Here is a 7,067-nt window from a genome sequence, read left to right on the forward strand (position 1 = left end):
ACTGGGGCCTTCTGGCAGCCCTCACGTGTCCATTCTCCCTTTAATTTACTCTCCTTAGGTTTTTGCTCTATAGCCCCCAAAACAACTCCTGTCTAGACTACCAAAGACCTCCACACTTCTAAATCCACCAGTCATTTCCCAATCTGAGCACACTTGATCTCTCACAGAACTTTTTTTATTGATGTGAAATTCACATAACATAAAATTAATCATTTTACAGTAAAATTCAGTGGCATTTAATACATTCACAACGTTGTGCCACCACCATCTCTGTCGAGTTTCAAGACACTTTCATCACCCCAAAAGAAAACCCTATACCCAGTCAACAGTCACTCCTCACTCCCCTAACCCCTAGCAGCCACCAAATCTCCTCTTTGCCTTTATCGATTTACCTACTCCAGATATTTTGTATATATGCAATCATGCCCTCTCCCACCATTTGATGCAGTTGATCACTTCCTCTTCCTTTCAACATTTTCTCCACGAGGGTTCCAAGATCCCCACACTTCCTGGTTTCCCTTAACCTGATCTCTGAACACTGGTGGGTCCAGGGCTTAGTCCTGTACCTCTCCTTCTCTCTGTCCCCACTCACTCCCTGGCTGACTCACCCAGTCACGTGGTTTTAAGTTCCATCCATGTTCTGATGACCCCAAGCTTTTCTCTCCAGCCAGGACTCTTCCCAGAACTCCCGACTCACACATCCCATTGCCTCCCTGACATCTCCACTCGGCATGTCATACTTGTCCTAATCAAGTCTGAACTCCTGACCTTCCCCACCAAGCCTGCTCATCCTGATTCATGTCAAGTCCTCCTTCTGGGTCCTCCAGCAGAAAACCTTGAAGTTTTCATCCTTGACACTGCTCTTTCTTTCATACCCTACATTTGACCTGTCAGCAAAATCCTATGGGTTCTTTTCAAAACAGATCCAGAATCTGACCACTTCCATCACCTCCACAGCTATCATTCTGGGGCAGGTGTTCTCCTTTTTCACCAGAATTATTGCAATCACCCGATAACTGTTGTCCTTGGAGCCCTTCAATCCATTCTCAACACACCATCCAGAGGGACGTATTAATCAGGGTTCTCTAGAGAAACAGTATGTACGTATATATGTATGTATGTATGTACGTCTGTATGTATGATAAGGATATGGAATTGGCTATTGGTTCATGCAGTTATGAAGGCTTTGAAGTCCCGTGATCAGCTATCCTCAAGCTGAGACCCAGGAAAGCCAATGGTGTGGTTGCAGTCTGAAGGTCTGAGAACTAGGAGAGCCAGTGGTGTGAGTCCCAGCCTGAGCGCGGAAGCCCAACGTCCCAGCCTAGACAGTCATGCAGAAACCGAATTCTCCCTTCTTCTGCCTTTTGGCTCTATTCAGACCCTCAGTGGATTGGTGGATACCCATTCACATTGGGGAGGGCAATCTGCTATACTCAGTCTGCTGATTCAAATGCTAATCTCATCTGGAAACATCCTCCCAGACACTCTCAGAAATAACGCTGAGCCAGATATCTGGGCATGCCCAGATCTAGTCACGTGGACACATAAAATGTATATCACATAGCTAAACGTGAGTTAGAGCAATTCTCTGCTGGAAACCTTCTAATGGCTTCCTAACACTTTTAGCATAAAATGCAGAATCCTCCACATGGCCTAGAAGGACCCATATTACCTGACCCCTGTCTGCTTCTCCACCTTCACCTCCAGCCATTCTGCCCCTTCTGCTCTTACAGTCCTAGCCCCCTTTGCCCCTGATTTCCAGGTCCCTGCACTCACACTCCCCTCTGGCTGCAGCACTCTTCCTCTCCCTTGCCCCATGTCCTCTGGGCTCACCCCTTTACCTCCTTCAAGCCTTTACAGAGGTGTCTGCTTTTCATTCAACCTTCCTGACCATCCTATTGAAAATTGCAGTTTCCACCTGGAACACTGCCCCCTCCTTCCCTGCTTTGTATTCTCTCGTAGCACTTACCACCAACTCATCTCAGCCAGAATTTGACTTATTTTATCTGTCTCCTCTCATTAGAATATAAGCTCCACAAGAACAGGGATCTTTGTTTTGGTCCCTTTTGTTTCTATCCCCAGCACCTGGATTTGTACTTAGCGCATAGTGAATGCTTAATAAATATTTGTTGAATCAATCAATGAATGAATTTTCCAAGAGACAGTTTAAAGAAAGAAAAGGGGTTTGTACTGCTCAAGATAAAAATTCCTTATTGTTCATAGAAAGGAGAAACCTTTTAAGGATCCCACTTTCCCCAAGTCTCTGCCTTAGACATCTCACATGTATCCTTTTAAGAGAGGGGCATGGTCTTGTGAATTCAGTCCTAGACCTGTCTGCTCCTACCCACTGACAAGGTGGACATAAGACTCATCACACCATGCGCGGGGGCTACAGGATTGAGTAGACTGAGGTATGTTCACATACCCAGACTTACTCACTAATTCACTCATTCATTCATCCCTCTGGCCTCCCTTGCAGGACTTACTACCTTGTTTGCAATTGTCAGTTTTCTTATCTATGCACACAGACTTTGAGCTCTTTGACAGCAGACATTCTATCTGTCTCCTTAATGCCTGGCTGTGCCTGGCACAGACTAGACAACTCAACAAAGTGGAAAGAGTGGGTGAATGGAAAACAGTGGCCAGAGTGAAAGAAGGCCAGCAGCTGGGGACCTCACGAGGCTTGTCTTCAGAATGGGGGGGCACCTGTCTGGATGGAGCAGAGAGGACCTGTTGGGGGAATGACATTGGATGGGTGAAGCTGGGCACCAAGTCCCTGCTAGGCCGCTGCAGTTCCCTAATTAGGGGAGAACAGACCAGTCGGGAGGGACATGAGTTGAAACAAGCACACATTTATCTGGCTGCCTCCTATGTGGCTTCACACAGCTACCCCACCTGCATTCAGAGGATGGATCCCCAAAGCATGATTAACAGTCAGTTTACGTGGGTCACTGACATGATGTCAATGACCCAGGTGTGCCCCTTCCTGGGTCCCGTCACTAGACTCAGGCACACTTCTCTCCTCCTTCTGCCCAACGTCACCGGGGAGCCCCACCACTATCCCTCCTTCTCAGCCTCCTGAGGAAAGGGGGCTGGGTTGGCCCAGCCCCTTGGTCACGCCACCAAAGTCACACCTGATTGCAAAGATGATGTCTCCCCTGAGGGGTGATGAAGGCCCCTCCTCTCAGGCCTGAGGAACTCCACCAGGCTTTTTTATGCTTGCATGATAGAATGCCTCCAGCATTTCAGTAGAATGTTCCACCCCCATGTTTCTGGGGTCCTTGAAAACCAAGTAGGGGAACTACTTGAGGTGAGTTTTGGGAGGAAAGAGATAGATTGGCCTTGTGGGTTAGGCAGGCTGGATGGGAGGGGTCCAGGAGGTCCATGGCAAGACCCATGTCTTCATTTTGGATGGAACTAGGACTTTGGATGTGGATTATGGATGGAGAAGAATAAGCAGAAGGTCATGCAGGGGGAAACTCAGAGAGACATAAAAATCATACCTACCATTTATTATGCACCTGTTGTGTGCCAGGTATTGTGCTGGATGCCTACATATGCAATAGATTCTTTCTGAGGTACCTACCTATCTCGTGGAACCAGCTTCTCTAATCCACGGGGTGGGACCACTGCATTCATTCATTTAACAAAATATGTATGCACCTACCAAGTAGTAAGCCCTGTCCTAGGTGCTAGGTACACAAGAGAAAGACAGATGTGGTCTCTGCCTTCATGGAGGGGAGATGCACACTAAGTAAATAAACAAATAAAAATACATTATACAGATTATTATACATTTGCATAATTATAATTATACAAAATAAAATTGTATAATTATAAATATTATAAAGGAAAAGAATGAGGTATCGTGTGGAGCAGGACAGGACCTAGTTGACTCAGGGTGTCCAGGGAAACCTCCAGAGGGGGAGAATTTTATACCAAGACCTGAATGATGGGAAGAGACTGGCCATGTGAATGGGGAATTGTGGGTGATGATGGGGTGGGGAATGTGTGGAGGGGACATTTCCAAGGCAGTGGGAACATCAAGGCCAATGTTCTTGAGGGTGGGATGACTGGACACTGTGAGTCTGAGGGGCAGCAGTTCCAGATGCAGCTGGCGAGGACAGCCTGAGCCAGATCCTGCAGGGCCTTGTGGGCCACAGTAGGGAGGCCGGGTTTCATTTTATTTTATTTTATTTATTTTTTGGCCCTGCCTGGCGGCATGTGGGATCTTAGTTCCCTTACCAGGGATGGAACTGTGCCCCCTATCTTGGAAGTGCAGAGTTTTAACCAGTGGATCTCCAGGGAAATCCCCGGGTTTCATTTTACACACTGTTATTTGATGTGTTAATTTAAAAAGTATATAGATTATTGAATCATACAATTTTCAAATATTTTGATAACTGTATTTCAATATTTCCACTATAATTTCTTTTGTCATACTCTGCATATTATTTTATGGTTTAAAAACACAATTCTGCCTCATGGTTCCAGTGGGGAGAGAAAGAGGAAGCAGGGGGAGCAGGCAGTTAGTGGGGACCCACAAACAGTTTCTGCTGCCACCGCCAGGGCCGCCTCTGTGCTCTTGGCCGTGGGAAAGGAGATGTGAATCCCGGGTGCAAGGCCGCACCTACGGGAGGGTGGGCAGTAGGACGGCGATGGCAGATACAAATAAACTCAACATCAACAGCCTCATCCAATGGCTGTTGGAAGTTAGAGGGTCCCAGCTAGGCAAGAATGTCCAGCTACTAGAGAATGAAATCAGAGGACTGTGCTTAAAGTCCTAAGAGATCTTTCTCAGTCAGCCCATCCTACGACAACTTGAAGCACCGCTAAAAATAGTGGTAATACCCACAGGTAATACTATGATTTGCTTCGACTTTTGGAGTACGGTGGTTTCCCACCAGAAAGCAATTATCTATTTCTTGGGGACAGGGAGAAGCAGTCCTTGGAGAATATCTGCCTCTTATTGGCTAAAGAAAATCAAATATCCCGAGAATTTTTTCTTCTCAGAGGAAACCACGAGTGTGTCAGTATCAATAGCATGTATGGATTTTTATGATGAATGTAAAAGAAGGTACAACATTACACTATGGAAAACTTTCATAGACTGCTTTAACTGTTTACTGATAGCAGCCATTGTGGATGAGAAAACATTCTGCTGTCATGGAAGTTTGTCCCCAGATCTTCCATCTATGGAGCAGATTCCAAGAACTGTGCGGCCAACTGATATACCAGATCGAGGTCTTCTTTGTGATCTTTTGTGGTCTGACCCAGGTAAAGATGTCTTAGGCTGGGGTGAAAATGACAGAGGAGTTGTCCTTCACATTTGGTGCTGAAGTGGTTGACAAATTTCTCCATCAGCATAATTTGGATCTTATATGTAGAGCCCATCAGGTGGTTGAAAATGGTATGAATTTTTTGCAAAGAGGCAGTTGGTCACTCTGTCTTCTGCAACTGATTATTGTGGAGAGTTTGACACTGGAGGTGCCATGATGAGTGTGGACAAAGCACTAATTTGTTCTTTTCAGATTTTAAAGCCTGCAGAGAAAAAGAAGTGAATGCCAGGAGCCCTTTAACACCTCCAAGGGGCATGATCACAAAGCAAGCAAAGACATAGGTGTCATTTTGACACTGCTTAATTGGGACTTGTAACATATAGTATATGATCTTCATTTTTTAAATCGTAATGTATATTGGTCAGCTTGCTCAAATAGTGTTTGTGGGCTTGCTCCTTCCATTTTTGACTTAATGAATGATATTTGCTAATTATAACAGCAAATAAAAGACTCTCCACTCCCAAGAAAAAAAATTTTGTTTTGTTTTTTAATTCTCTGGGATTTTTTGCCAACAATTTTAATGATGGTATTAAAGCTGTACACCCCAGGACAGTTTATCCTGTCTAGGGGGTAAGTGTGCAATTGATCTATTTTAAATTCAGTACAATCCAAGAATAATGCAAATACTTGTTTTCTTTAGGATATAAAGAGAGCCCTAGGGTGCTCAATCTGTACAAGTTATTATCATAAAATGCATACTATTGACACAAACCACTGTGAACATATATTTTTAAAACTTTGTTTCAAAGGATTGCTTTTTTCTCTTACTGTCTTGTCATGTACAAACTAGTAACTTTCAACCTTGCCAGCATCACTGGAATGATGTAGATTTAATTAAAGCACACTTTCCCCTACCATATACTTAAAATGATGATTAAAGCCATTATTTTATTTTACTTTATTTTTTAAAATAAATTTATTTATTTAATTTATTTATTTTTGGCTGCGTGGGGTCCTCCTTGCTGCATGTGGGCTTTCTCTAGGTGCGGGAGCAGGGGGTACTCTTTGTTGGGGTTCATGGGCTCTAGGCACACAGGCTTCAGGAGTTGTGGTACTCAGGCTCAGGAGTTGTGGCTCACGGGCTCTAGAGCACAGGCTCAGTAGTTGTGGTGCACAGGCTTAGTTGCTCTGCGGCATGTGGGATCTTCCCGGACCAGGGCTCAAACCCATGTCCCCTGCATTGGCAGGCGGATTCTTAACCACTGCGCCACCAGGGAAGCCCCAGAGCCATTATTTTAAATGTTTGTTAACTCTTTCCTAAAGCCAAAGTTTCTGTTGACATACGTATTGACACTCCTCTAAGTATAAAGTGGCTTGGTTGTGTACACTTGCTGCCTTCCTGGGGATTCAAAAACAGGTTTTTGAGTTTGAATAGCGATTAGTAACATAGTGCTGCTTAAGCTATTAATGATTAAAGTTAATAACATTTTGTACAATTTCCATATAGCCTATTCATTAAATAATCTTTGTACCATTACATCAGGCCTGAACCCGTTCATTCAAAAAGCTTCAAATTAGGGCTCCCCTGGTGGCGCAGTGGTTGAGAGTCCGCCTGCCGATGCAGGGGACACGGGTTCGTGCCCCGGTCTGGGAAGATCCCACATGCCGCGGAGCAGCTGGGCCCGTGAGCCATGGCTGCTGAGCCTGTACATCCGGAGCCTGTGCTCCGCAACGGGAGAGGCCACAACAGTGAGAGGCCCGCGTATCGCAAAAAAAAAAAGAAAAGCT

At 45.1% G+C, this 7,067-nt stretch overlaps 1 pseudogene across 1 annotated transcript; it reads left to right on the forward strand.

Moving 5' to 3' along the window:
• Positions 1-4,658: 4,658 nt before the first annotated feature.
• Positions 4,659-5,620, forward strand: LOC307049677 (serine/threonine-protein phosphatase PP1-gamma catalytic subunit A-like; annotated as a pseudogene). The gene is made up of 2 exons: positions 4,659-4,720; positions 4,843-5,620. The product of its transcript is annotated as a serine/threonine-protein phosphatase PP1-gamma catalytic subunit A-like (transcript).
• The last annotated feature ends 1,447 nt before the right edge of the window (positions 5,621-7,067 follow it).

Source organism: Hyperoodon ampullatus, assembly GCF_949752795.1.
Source record: "Hyperoodon ampullatus genome assembly, chromosome: 3".
NCBI lineage: Eukaryota > Metazoa > Chordata > Mammalia > Artiodactyla > Ziphiidae > Hyperoodon > Hyperoodon ampullatus.